The sequence below is a fragment of the Oncorhynchus tshawytscha genome, linkage group LG09, assembly GCF_018296145.1.
Source record: "Oncorhynchus tshawytscha isolate Ot180627B linkage group LG09, Otsh_v2.0, whole genome shotgun sequence".
NCBI lineage: Eukaryota > Metazoa > Chordata > Actinopteri > Salmoniformes > Salmonidae > Oncorhynchus > Oncorhynchus tshawytscha.
The window spans coordinates 54,948,724-54,963,161 of record NC_056437.1 but is presented as its reverse complement, the minus strand read 5'-3'; the positions used below and the strand labels follow the sequence as shown (position 1 = coordinate 54,963,161).

Genomic DNA, 14,438 nt, shown 5'->3' with positions numbered 1-14,438 from the left:
CTCTCTCTCTCTCTCTCTCTCTCTCTCTCTCTCTCCCTCTCTCTCTCTCTCTCTCTTTCTCCTCTCTCTATCTGTTCTCTCTCTCTCTCTCTCTCTCTCTCTCTCTCTCTCTCTCTCAATCTCTTCCCTCTCCATCTCTTCTCTCCTCTCTCTATCTCTTCTCTCTATATATATATCTCATCTCTCTCTCTCTCTCTCTCTCCTCCCCTCTCTCTCTATCTATCTCTCCTCTCTCTCTCTCTCGCTCTCTAGCTCTATCTCTATATCTCTCTCTCTCATCTCTCTCCCCCTCTCTCTCCTCTCCTCTCTTTCTCTCTCTCTCTCTCTCTCTCTCTCTCTCTCTCTCTCTCTCCTCTCTTTCTCTCTCACTCTCTCTCTCACACTCTCTCTCTCTCTCACTCTCTCTCTGTCTCTCTCTCTTATTTTAAACCTAGTCCTCTCACTTATTTTAGTCCTGGGCTGGGATCCATAAAACCACAAAAAATAACAGTTACAGAATCACATATAACATACAATAACATGGCATTGGTTTGATATCGCTGTGAAACACAGTTCTGTGTGTCACACCCTGACCGTAGGGAGCTTTATATGTCTCTATTTTGGTTTGGTCAGGGTGTGATTTGGGTGGGCATTCTATGTCCCGGATGTGGTTCTCAATCAGAGGCAGCTGTCTATGAACCATACTTAGATAGCCTTTTTCCCACCTGTATTTGTGGGTTGTTGTCCATGTATAGTTGCCTGTGAGCACTACGTTGGCTTCACGTTTTCGTTTTGATGTTTATTGTTTTGTTGGCGACATCTTATAATAAAGACGTATGTACGCTCACCACGCTGTGCTTTGGTCTGCTGTTTCCACCTGAGACGATCGTTACAGAACTACCCACAACCAAAGGACCAAGCAGCATGGAAGAGAGGACTGGACATGGGAGGACATCCTGGACAGCAATGGATCGCCTCCCATGGGAACAGGTGGAGGCAGCCAGGAGAGCGGAGGCAGCAGGAAAAGGGAACCAGAGTAATGAGGGAACGCGGCTGGCAAGGAAGCCCGAGAGGCAGCCCCCCCCAAAGACATTTGGGGGCACACGGGGAGTGTGGCGGAGTCAGGTTGGAGACCTGAGCCCCCTCCCTGCGCTTACCGTGTCGAGCATGTGACTGGTCAGGCCCGGGTCCCTGTGCTCGGTGCCTGCTTCCCGCATTTGCCGGGTGTAAGTGGGCATCCAGCCAGAACGGGTGGTGCCAGCTCTGCGCTCGAGACCGCCAGTGCGCCTCCACGGCCCAGTGTATCCGGTGCCTCGGCCAAGGAAGAGGCCTCCTGTATGTCTCCCCAGCCTGGTGAGTCATGTGCCTGTGCCCAGCCCGGAGCCTCCAGAGATGGCCTCCAGAGATGGCCTCCAGTCCGGAGCTTCCAGCGACGCCCTCCAGTCAGGAGCTTCCAGCGACGCCCTCCAGTCCGAAGCTTCCAGAGGCGCCCTCCAGTCTGGAGCTCCCAACAAGGGTCTCCAGTCCAGGGCCCGCTACGAGGGTGCCCAGTCCGGCCCCCACAACAAGGGTCCCCAGTCCGGGGCCCGCCACGAGGGTTCCCAGTCCTGGGTTGGCGGAGAGGGTCCGCTCTATAGGCGCCACCCAAGTGGGCCAAGCCAGAGTTGGAGTGGGGTCTACGTCCCGCACCAGAGCCGCCACCGCGGAGAAATGCCCACCCATTTCTGTGTGTTTGGCTGGGCGTGGTTCTCAATCAGAGGCAGCTGTCTATCGTTGTCTCTGATTGAGAACCATACTTAGGTAGCCTTTTACCCACCTGTATTTGTGGGTAGTTGTCCATGTATATTTTCCTGTGAGCACTACGTTGGCTTCACGTTTTCGTTTTGATGTTTATTGTTTTGTTGGCGACACCTTATAATAAAGACGTATGTACGCTCACCACACTGTGCTTTGGTCTGCTGTTTCCACCTGAGACGACCGTGACACTGTGTAGGCCTACATGTTGGACACTAAATCAAGAAAATAAAATGTCAAATAATTCGGACATTATTTATGACCATACCAAGTCATAATACCAGCACACATTTCTGATGCACGGTTAAAAGGACATGGCTTTTCCCTACAGCCTAGTCCTGTATACTGTTCATGTGACAGAGGAAGTACATCTGATTTGTCTTTTCCCTACAGCCTAGTCCTGTATACTGTTCATGTGACAGAGGACATGTACTGTATCTGTGATCCATCCAGATCAGATGATGACAGAGTGACCTGTCCCACGGTCCTCATGCGCTCTCTAATCTCGGAAATCGCTCACTGGGTGGCGTGACACGCCAGACGCGACATTCATCGTCAATACATCTGACTTATTGACAGCTGTCACTTCGGCCCAGCGTGACCAGTCCAGTCCTACGCTTTGTTTTCCTACCCTACCCTTTGTTCTCTTCATTTCTTATTCAGTGCGAGCCCAGAAATCAATAGCCAAAGCCTAATCCTTTAGAAAACCCTCCCCCGAACTCAAAGGTCTCTGTGTCACCTTAATGAATTTATAGGAAAGTGACACACACTTCCTGTTGCGCAGAAAAATGAGAAAAGCAAGGCAGTTTTTTTAAAAACCCGGGGAAAGATTACTTAAAGGCAGCAATACATTTCAGGTAAAGATCTCCGGCTCTATTTCGTCAAAGAGGCTGAAATGCGCTTCAGCTCATAAACAGCGGCCGTTCTGGTCATGTCGCCTCAACGCCTCATTAAACCCCTCCACCGCTTCCTCCCCGGTTACATTCGCAATGACTTGCGGTACCTAGTAGGCAAATTACTCGGCAATCGATCAAAATTACATTAAGGCTTGTGACAGATTGACTCGAATACAAAATAAGCAGGTTCATGCTTCCCCTATGTGGTCTATTTATAGACGACCAAGACAGGAAATGAAGGCAAGTGAGGACACCAGCAGATGAACCGAGACAATTAAACTGCATGACTTAACCTTTTGTTTCAACTGTTATTTTGTTGTTGTTGATCAATCTCTGACTAAATGACACCCTCTCTGTGAAAGAACACACGCGTGTTAAAAGGACCGGCAGTAGACCAGATAGCGTCAGACGCTCGTCTATCAAAAGGCCCAGGAGGACTTGATGCACGGCATTTGATCTCGAATGAAAACCTCCCTCCATCAGCTGTGTGCCATAGCCAACGGAAAAAAACTCCCCCGGTTCCTTTACTGTTCAGGGCGGTGTCTCAAAACACCGCCCTGGACAGGGGGGGGGGGGATCCAGGAGGACGAGTTAGTAAATGCTTCGTGCCAGACAGACACAGGCAGCTCCCTAGACACCCAGCAGACACTTCGGCCCCTCTCCAACTGCAGCACAGAACACTGAACCTCCACAAATAGAACATGTGCACATCATGTCTGAGCCTAAACAGAACAGGATTTAATCTTTCCTATTCTGTAATTCCCTTTGACTCAATGATTCTACAGAGCACCGAGCTGGGCTAAGCTGTCCAAATATTCAATCAGGATCCCGACTAAAGCTTCCAGAGGGGAATGGTGGTGGTACTGTGCTGACTGGTAGAGCACGCTGGGAAATGTTCTCATCGCGGAGTCCCCGGGAACTCAAGCATAAGGACAGGAACTTACTTGAGATGTTTTAAAGCTTTGAAGTGAGTTAAATCATGGAGAGTGTTGGATCAAATTAGGATCTACATCTACAATATAGTGCTTATAGCCCCACTGTTGAGTGGGAGTGAGACACACACAGAGACAGACAGAGACACAGAGGCAGACAGAGACACAGAGACAGACAGAGAGAGACACAGAGACAAACAAAGAGGAGAGACAAAGAGAGAGAGATAGAGAGAAAGAGAAACAGAGAGAGACACAGAGACAGACAGAGGAGAGACAGAGAGACACAGAGACAGACAGACACAGAGAGAGAGAGAGAGAGAGACAGACAGGGAGGAGCGACAGAGAGAGACACAGATACAGTTAGAGAGGAGAGACAGAGAGAGACACAGAGACAGTTAGAGAGGAGAGACAGAGAGAGACACAGAGACAGACAGAGAGGAGAGACAGAGAGAGACACAGATACAGTTAGAGAGGAGAGACAGAGAGAGACACAGAGACAGACAGAGAGGAGAGACAGAGAGAGACACAGATACAGTTAGAGAGGAGAGACAGAGAGAGACACAGAGACAGACAGAGAGGAGAGACAGAGAGAGACACAGATACAGTTAGAGAGGAGAGACAGAGAGACAGTTAGAGAGGAGAGACAGAGAGAGACACAGAGACAGACAGAGAGGAGAGACAGAGAGAGACACAGATACAGTTAGAGAGGAGAGACAGAGAGAGACACAGATACAGTTAGAGAGGAGAGACAGAGAGAGACAGAGAGGAGAGACAGAGAGAGACACAGAGACAGACAGAGAGGAGAGACAGAGACAGACAGAGAAGAGACAGAGAGAGACACAGAGACAGACAGAGAGGAGAGACAGAGAGAGACACAGAGACAGACAGAGAGGAGAGACAGAGAGAGACAGAGGAGAGACAGAGAGACACAGAGACAGACAGACACAGAGAGAGAGAGAGACAGACAGAGAGGAGAGACAGAGAGAGACACAGAGACAGACAGAGAGGAGAGACAGAGAGAGACACAGATACAGTTAGAGAGGAGAGACAGAGAGAGACACAGAGACAGACAGAGAGGAGAGACAGAGAGAGACACAGAGACAGACAGAGGAGAGACAGAGAGAGACACAGAGACAGACAGAGAGGAGAGACAGAGAGAGACACAGAGACAGACAGAGAAGAGACAGAGAGAGACACAGAGACAGACAGAGAGGAGAGACAGAGAGAGACACAGAGACAGTTAGAGAGGAGAGACAGAGAGAGACACAGACAGACAGAGAGCAGAGACAGAGAGAGACACAGAGGAGAGACAGAGAGACACAGAGACAGACAGACACAGAGACAGACAGAGAAAGACAGAGAGGAGAGAGGAGAGTGAGTAGCTATAGCAACAGTAAAAAAAAGGAACAATAGACAGCCCCCCCCTAGCTGCTCCTACTCTCTCCAGTAAGTGTTGTGAATGAGTTGGTGTCGGCCTGTCTGCCTGCAGGCCTGGTTCAGCTCTCTGCAGAGGGAGCTTAATAGCGGCACCATATGGCCAGCTCACGGCAGTAGCCACACACTCTAAATGGAGACCTGTTGTTTCCTCCCCACCACCGCCCACAGGAGAAACAGACGGACGTTCCTCTGGCAGGGGCTAAGGGCATTCTGGGGATCAGGCAGACGGGACCGTGGCTGGGGGTGTCCCGCCCCCAGCTGACTCTGCCTGCGCCCCTGTGACCACCCAGTCACCATGACAACTGTGTCAGTGCAACACGAGAGGCCACGCACGGCCCCTCATCAAACAAACAAAGGTGCTCTACTCTACTGTCATTGGGAGATGCTTTATACTGTATGAGCGTCTACGCATTTTCAATAAGGTACAGCCACGTATGATATGCAACAACAGGCTCATGGATCGAGCAAACAAGGATATTTCTTGATTAGCTCTCTAGGACCTTTTCACAGCTCAACGCCACACCAATGACCGTAGTGCCCTTCAGTGTCAGGTTTAAATTGCATCCAAAGCCTTGGGCTTAACTGGTTGGTCCGTCCCTCGGCTAATTTTACAGCATGAACAGCCTTTCATTCTCGCTCAATACAGCCGATTGGATGCCATTCTGTGGGCTTGACTCATTGTATACACAGTGAATGATCATTACTGAGGTTTCAAACAGAGCCATATTTATTAACACAAACGCCCTACCAAATACACACGCATGCAGGCTGGAAAGCACTCACACACACACACACACACACACACACACACACACACACACACACACACACACACACACACACACACACACAGAGCACGCACACCCGCAAAATACACACACAAAAATGCAAGCAAGCACCACACACATACATATACACACACACATAAGTCGGAATTATCTCTTCCAAGATATGGGCAGGTGGGAGGAGGTCAAGCAAGAAATCACGGCTTATCCTTTAACACCGTCTTTTGTTGTCAAACACATATGTTCTGTACGACCTGTGTCTGAGGCTGCAGTAACATAGTGGAGTCAAGTCTTACCCTACAGCACCATCAACTGGACAGTCTGAGCTATTACACTAGTAACATAGGAACGAAGCTCAGCGCCAACCAGTAAGGAAATGAGCACTCAGACATCATATTAATTATTCAATAACTAAAAGTAACATTTGCTTTGTTTAAATGAATTCCATAGAGTGTCTACAAGATATATACTTGGGTAACAGGGTATTAACTACAAAAAAAGCTAATGTGTCAAATAAAATACCTGTGCACAGGTGAAAGCAATATTATGTTATTTTACAAAGGGTTGCACACACACATAATAATTTTCAGAACGTTGAGTCAGCATCTAAAAACAAGGACAAAACCATAAGGAGGGTGCTTTTAAATCAAAGTGTCATGCATACCCACAGTCCAGCAGACATTGGTGTTTAATGTGTCGCAGACAGACTTTTACCACAATTGCAAATCTCACAGCAGCAGTAGTAGCCTCCATAAAGGGGTAGAGAATGAGATGACTGGGACTGGGGATGTTCACATCAAGAGGGCTGGCCTGACAGGCTGATTTGACATCAGAGAGAGAGTGGTAGCCAAGCAGGCAGGCAGGGCTGTGGTTTCAGAGAGCAGGAGAGAGAGAGAGAGAGACAGAGAGATAGATAGAGAGAGAGAGAGAGAGAGAGAGAGAGAGAGAGAGAGGGGGCTCAAAGATACAGATAAATCAGGAAAAGTGCTGTGTCAACGGAAATCAGCAGAAAATGGACTGGGTCGGACACTCAGGGCTGGCTCCAGGCATAAGCAACATAAGAGGTTTCTTAGGGCCCCCGGCCCCTAGGGGGCCCCCCATCCCCAAAAATTATAATATATATATTTTGGTGAATTCAATCAGGGTATAAACTTACTGTTGAGCGTTATACTGAAAAAAAACATAAACGCAACATGGAACAATTTCAACGATGTTACTGACTTATATTTCATATAAGGAAATCAGTCAACTGAAATAAATGTGTTATGTCCTAATCTATGGATTTCACATGACTGGGCAGGGGTGCAGCCATGGGTGGGCCTGGGAGGGAATAGGCCCACCCACTTGCGAGCCAGGCCCAGCCAATCAGAATAACTTTTTCCCCATAAAAGGGCTTTATTACAAACAGCACTATCCAGGTGGGTGGTCTCAGACGATCCCGCAGGTGAAGAAGCCGGATATGGAGGTCCTGGGCTGGCGTGGTTACACGTGGTCTGCGGTTGTGAGGCCGGTTGTATATATTGCCAAATTCTCTAAAATGACGTTGGAGGTGGCTTATGGTAGAGAAATTAACATTCTATTATCTGGCAACAGCTTTGGTGGACATTCCTGCAGTGCACAATATTTGAAAGAAATAAGCTGTTTGTGCATATGGAACATTTATTTTATTTTAGATCATGTAAAATGGGCCAACACTTTACATGTTGCATTTAAATTTCTGTTCAGTATAGAATAGTAGAATACACAAGGTGCACGTTAGGAAATTTGGTTGTGCATCAGCAGTTTTTCTCTTGTTTTGTCACTGACAGTCACTCAATTATCCATGTCAGCTAACAATATTTAGATTGGTTAGTTAGTCTAGCCAGTTATCTAAACTTGTAATAATCATGGCCAAATACTGTGCCCAGGGGCCCTGACCACCAGGGGGCCCCCATTGATTTTGTTCGTCATTTTCACCCAGACATTATTAAGATGACATAAGTCATGGCAAAGTGTAGAAATCAAGGAAATTAGCATCAAAACTAAGGGGAAAAAATCTCTCCACCTCATAGCAAAATTGGTAGAATTGCAGGAAATAAGTTCTAAAATTGCACCATCTTCTCTCCGCTCCATAGCAAAATGTGTAGAACAGCAGGAAATTAACTTTAAAAAATGAAATGTTTCTCTCCGCCGTCAAGAGTGGCAGGGGGGGCATCAAAAGGCTAGAGCCGGCCCTGGGGACAATATTTTTTAGAAACATTGACCACACAGCTTCCTGTATACACTATGAGGGAGTGTTGGATTAGAACACAATGTTGTGTTAAAGGTTTTTCCACTATGTGGAGGAGAGATACAAGAGGATGAGAAAAAGAGAACTATGAGGAAAAACAAGGAGGAGGAAAATTGAGATCAAATGTGTACAACAACTTCATTGTTGAACAACTGTATGAGAGAATCACATGATGCGCATTCCCAGCCAGTCGTCTCTCTAACATGGCCACTACCCGCCACTTGTCAGCTGAATCTCTCAGCTCTTATCCTGGAGAGGATTAGGGCCGCTCGATGATTGAAAACTCAGCGATTCACATCATAACATCCCGACACAGTGTGTTTCAACCACTTTCCAAATGCACTTTCACAATTTAACATCAACAACAGCATCAAATCCCCCTGCCATTTCTGCTCTCCCCCCCGTGACTCACATTCTAACCCTCCTGGAATCTTGGAGGTTTATGGTCCAGATCCACCAGAGCCCACAACAGGCCAGGTCTGACATGATGTTGCCTGCCCGCCATGTCTGGCCTTCCCTAGGTATAAATCCCTCTTTAGCATGGATGAGTGGCCCAGGTTATGAGCTCAGTACAGGCAGTGGGCTGTGGGTGGGTGGGTGTGGATGGATCAGCATGGGAGAGGGGACTGGGGAGCTTCATGTGGAAATGGGCCGGAATAGATGAGGTGTCAGTGAGTGTGGCCAGCCACGTGCTGCTGGATAAAGCAGGTCAGTCAGGTTGCTCGCCTCGTTATCAGACAGAGGCATGAGTCAGACCATCGATAACAGGCAGGGGGGCAAAGGAGAGGGGTTAGAGCAGAAACACACGATGCTGGTGTGGTTCACAAAACAAAGCCAACCCCCCATGGAGGGACCAGGCAGCACAGGCTCGGCCAACGTTCCTGTTTGCCAATAATATGACCACCTACTCAGCAGGAGAGAGAGAGAGAACACAACAACAAGTAAATACACTACCAATGAAATAACTCTCAAGTTAAGAGCCATTGAGTACAGCCAGGAAGGCAGAAACACACAGACCAGCACTGTATTTTTCTCTCTCTTCTTTTGAATTACTCTGCTTTATGGATGATGACAGATACAGATTGCTGTATCCGAGCCCTAAGCAACCGAGAAGAAGGCACTTCCAGAGGTACGGCACCTGGGTAGTTGCCTTAGTGTAAGAAAGGAACTTTCAAGTGTAATATCAAAGAAATCTGTAAAACAGACGCCACAACAACACAATTAATCAAAGTGAAGAACATATTTTTAAGCAAGTAACAGCAGCATCAAAAGACCCCCAGCTAGCACACAACATTCCTAGAACCATATGTTTCTTAGAGCTAGGTTAGAGTGTGGTTGTTCTATGGTTATTTTGCATACAATCTTACCCACAACTTTCTGGGAATGGTGCAGGATAGTTGCTTGGCTTTGGAACATTCTCAGCACATTTACAGAACTTGAGAAAAATACATTATTTTGTTGGTATTTCATTGCTTTAAAAGAACATTTCCTAATAGTTCAAACATGGTTACATTTCATGTAAATGTTGGTAATGTTCTAGGAACGTTCTCCAACTGGTTTGACATTGGAAATGTTCTCAAATAGTTCAGAGAACGTTAAGAAACAACAATCTTCTGTGAGAATTTCAGTACTTCGTTTTTTTACAGGTTTCACCATGGTTCTATTTAAAGTCATGTTCTCACATTGTTCTGAGAATGTTAAGAAACAATGTTCTTCTGTGGAATTTCAGTACTTCAGCATAACATTTCCTACAGGTTTCCTCATAAAGTAACGTTCTCAAATTGTTTAAAGAAAGTTAAGAAAACTTTCCATAAAAACGACAAGAAAACTTTGGCAACGTTCAGAGAACGTTCTAAGAATGTTATTTAAAAACATACTGTATACGTTCCGTCGTCAGCATCATCAAAACTCTCTATATCCCCTATCTTGTTAAGTGTGTTCAGGTGTGTTGGCCGCGCCCACTAACTGGCCAGACCTGATCTTAATGAGTGCTTGTTTTCTTTGAAATGGGGTATATTTGAATAGACTAAAATGTACAGCTTTGATGAGTTAAAAAACATGGCATGCTAGCTCCATCCAGGTGGCACAGAGGACTAATTCCATGGATAGATAAGAAAATATTACAGGTTTGAATCTCACTGATACTGTGCCACATAAAAAAAAATATGTGTTTGCACGATTAATGCCTAAGGAAAGGAAATTCCATGTGTCCTACCTGTGCCAGGAGTTCAAAACAGTTAACCCAAACTAAGCTAGCAGTGTTATTAAACGTTTTATTGAAAGATGTTCTCAGAATGTTATTTAATTAACCAAATAACCTATAATTTCCATTTTCAGACCGTTAATAAAACCTCCCAGGAAAACTTTCAGGGAACCATAGTAAAATGTTCTCAGAACCTCCCTGCAACTTATACTGAACAAAAATAAAAAAAGCAACATGCAACAATTACAACAATTTTACTGAGTTACAACTCATATAAGAAAATCAGTCAACTGAAATAAAATCATTAGACCCTAATCTATGGATTTCACATGACTAGGCAGGGGCGCAGCCATGGGTTGGCCTGGAGGGCATAGGCCCACCCACTTGGGAGCCAGGCCTAGCCAATCAGAATAACTTTTTCTCCACAAAAGTGCTTTATTACAGAGAGAAATACTCCTCAGCTGTCTGGGTGGCTGGTCTCAGACGATCGCGCAGGTGAAGAAGCCGGATGTGGAGGTCTTGGGCTGGCGTGGTTACACGTGGTCTGCGGTTGTGAGGCCGGTTGTATATACTGCCAAAATCTCTAAAGCGATGTTGGAGGCGGCTTATGGTAGAGAAAATAACATTATATTCTCTGGCAACAGCTCTGGTGGACATCCCTGCAGTCAACATGGCAATTGCACACTCCCTCAAAACTTGAGACATCTATGGTATTGTGTTGTGTGACAAAACTGCACATTTTAGAGTGGCCTTTTATTGTCCCCAGCAAAGGTGCACCTGTGTAATTATCATGCTGTTTAATTGGCTTCTTGATAATCCACCCACCTGACAGGTGTGGCATATCTTGGCAAATGAGAAATGCTCACTAACAGGTATGTAAACACATTTCTGCACAACATATTAGAGAAATAAGCTTTTTGTGCATATGGAACATTTCTGGGATCTTTTATTTCAGCTAATGAGACATGGGACCAACACTTTACATTTTGCATTTATATTTTTGTTGAGTATAAAAATGTACGTTTCCAGAACAGGTGAAATGTTCTCTTCCGTTCTCAGAACGTTTAAAAAACTTTGTGTTAGTCCCATTTTACCGGTCAGGAAACATATGGCTTCATTCCCAGAACCAATGGAAAACCAAAAAACGTACGTTCCCACAACTTCCAAGGAACCAAATATGCTATCTTGAGCCCATTCTGGATAAAACAAAAGAAAGTTGAAACATACATAAAACAAAACATTTTAACAAAGCTAACCTAAGAACCATACTTCCTAAATTCTATCAGCATATCGAATGCGTGACAAGAGCTGGTAGCTTCCTGGATCATTGCTACTCGAACTTCCACGATGCATAAAAAAGTTCTCCCCCGCCCTGTCTTCAGCAAATCTGACCATGACTCCATTTTGTTGCTCCCAGCCTATTGACAGAAACTAAAACAGGAAACGCCCGTGCTCAGGTCAATACAACGCTGGTCTAACCAATCGGATTCCATGCTTCAAGATTGGTTCGATCACGTGGACTGGGATATGTTACGGATAGCCTCAGACAATAACATTGATGCATACGCTGACTCGGTGAGTGAGTTAATTAGCAGTGCATCGGAGATATCGTGCCCTCTGTGACCATTCAAATCTTCCCTAACCAGAAACCGTTGATTGATGGCAGCATTCGCGAAACTGAAAGTGTGAACCACCGCTTTCAATCATGGCAAGGTGACCGGAAACACGAACAAAAACAAACAGGGCAGCTATTCCCTCCGCAAGGCAATCAAACAAGCAAAGCGTCAGTATAGAGACAAACTAGAGTCACAATTCAACGGCTCAAACACGAGACATATGTGGCAGGGTCTACAGTCAATCACGGATTACAAAAAGAAAACCAGCCCAGTCGCGGACACCGACGTCTTGCTCCAAGACAAATTAAACAACTTCTTTGCTTGCTTTGAGGACAATACAGTGCCACTGACACGGCCCGCTACCAAAGCCTGTGGGCTCTCCTTCTCCGTGGCCAACGTGAGTAAAACATTTAAACGTGTTAACCCTCACAAGGCTGCTGGCCCAGACGGCATCCCTAGCCGAGTCCTCAGGGAATGCGCAGACCAGTTGGCTGGTGTGTTTACGGACATATTCAACCAATCTCTATCCCAGTCTGTTGTCCCCATATGCTTCAAGATGGCCAGCATTATTCCTGTTACCAAGAACGCTAAGGTAACTGAACTAAATTACTATCGTCCCATTGCACTCACTTCTGTCATCATGAAGTGCTTTGAGAGACTAATCAAGGACCATATCACCTCCACCCTAGCTGATACCATAGACCCACTCCAATTTGCTTACCGCCCCAATAGGTCCACTGATGATGCAATCTCCACCACACTGCACACTGCCCTATCCCATCTGGACAAGAGGAATACCTATGTAAGAATGCTGTTCATTGACTACAGCTCAGCATTTAACACCATAGTACCCTCCAAAATCGTCGTAACCCTGGGTCTCGACCCCGCCCTATGGAATTGGGTCCTGGACTTTCTGACTGGCCGCCCCCAGGTGGTAGGAAACAACATCTCTACCCAGCTGATGCTCAATACTGGGGGACAAGGGTGCATTCTCAGCCCTCTCCTGTACTACCTGTTCACCCATGACTGCGTGGCCATGCACGCTTCCAACTCAATCATCAAGTTTGCAGACAACACTACAGTGGTAGGCCTGGTTACCAACAACGATGGGCCCTCGGAGTGTGGTGTCAGGAAAATAACCTCTCACTCAACATCAACAAAACAAAGGAGATGATCGTGGACTTCAGGAAACAGCAGAGGGAGCACCCCCCCATCCACATCGACGGGACAGTAGTGAACAAGGTGGAAGTTTTAAGTTCCTCGGCGTACACACGGACAAACTGAAATTGTCCACCCACACAGACAGCGTGGTGAAGAAGGCGCAACAGCACCTCTTCAACCTCAGGAGGCTGAAGAAATTTGGCTTGTCATCTAAAACACTCAAAAACTTTTACAGATGCACAATCGAGAGCATTCTGTCAGGCTGTATCACTGCCTGGTATGGCAATTTCACCGCCCTCAGCTGCAAGGCTCACCAGAGTGTAATGCGGTCTGCACAACGCATCACCGGGGGCAAACTACCTGCCCTCCAGGAAGGCCAAAGGACAACATCCACCCGAGCCACTGCCTGATCACCCCGCTATCATCCAGAAGGTGAGGTCAGTACAGGTGCATCAAAGCTGGGCTGAAAAACAGCTTCTATCTCAAGGCCATCAGACTGTTAAACAACCATCACTAACATAGAGAGGCTGCTGCCAACATACAGACTCAAATCTCTGGCCACTTAAATAAACGGACTTAACTTCTTAAGGTATAGGGGGCAGCATTTTCACTTTTGGATAAATAGCGTGCCCAATTTCAACTTCCTGCTACTCATGCCAAGAATATAAGATATGCATATTATTAGTAGATTTGGATAGAAAACACTCAGAAGTTTCTAAAACTGTTTGAATCATGTCTGTGAGAATAACAGAACTTATGCAGCAGGCAAACCCCGAGGACTAACCGTTCAGAATTTTTTTGGGGGGGTCTCTGTCTGTTCAGTGGGTTCTCATTGGAAATGATATTTCTTAGGAACTTGTTTTCGCTTCCACTGGATGTCACCCGTCTTTGAAATTTGGTTGAGGATATTCCTTTGTGCAATGAAGAAGTAATTCCGTCTAGGAACTGCATAACACTGTTGAGAGTTGTGCAAGACTTGAAAAGTAGCTTGGTTTGTTGTCTTCCTGTATTGAACACATAGACCCGTCTTCAATTTGATCGATTATTTTAAAAATACCTAAAGTTGTATTACAAAAGTAGTTTGAAATGTTTCGGCAAAGTTTACAGGCAACTTTTGAAATATTTTGTAGTGACGTTGCGCAATTTGGAAGCTGTCTTTTTCTGGATATGTATTTTTGGATATATATAGACGGAATTAATCGAACAAAAGGACCAATTGTGATGTTTATGGGACATATTGGAGTGGCAACAAAAGAAGCTCGTCAAAGGTAAGGCATGTTTTATATTTTATTTCTGCGTTGTGTGTAGCGCCTGCAAGGTTGAAATATGCTACCCTCTTTGTTTACTGTTGTGCTATCATCAGATA

At 45.9% G+C, this 14,438-nt stretch overlaps 1 protein-coding gene across 1 annotated transcript in view; it reads right to left on the bottom strand.

Annotated features, from left to right (window-relative positions):
* Window positions 1-14,438, bottom strand: part of ppp2r2bb (protein phosphatase 2, regulatory subunit B, beta b) — a 104,399-nt gene that overhangs the window by 59,234 nt on the left and 30,727 nt on the right. The window lies entirely within an intron of this gene.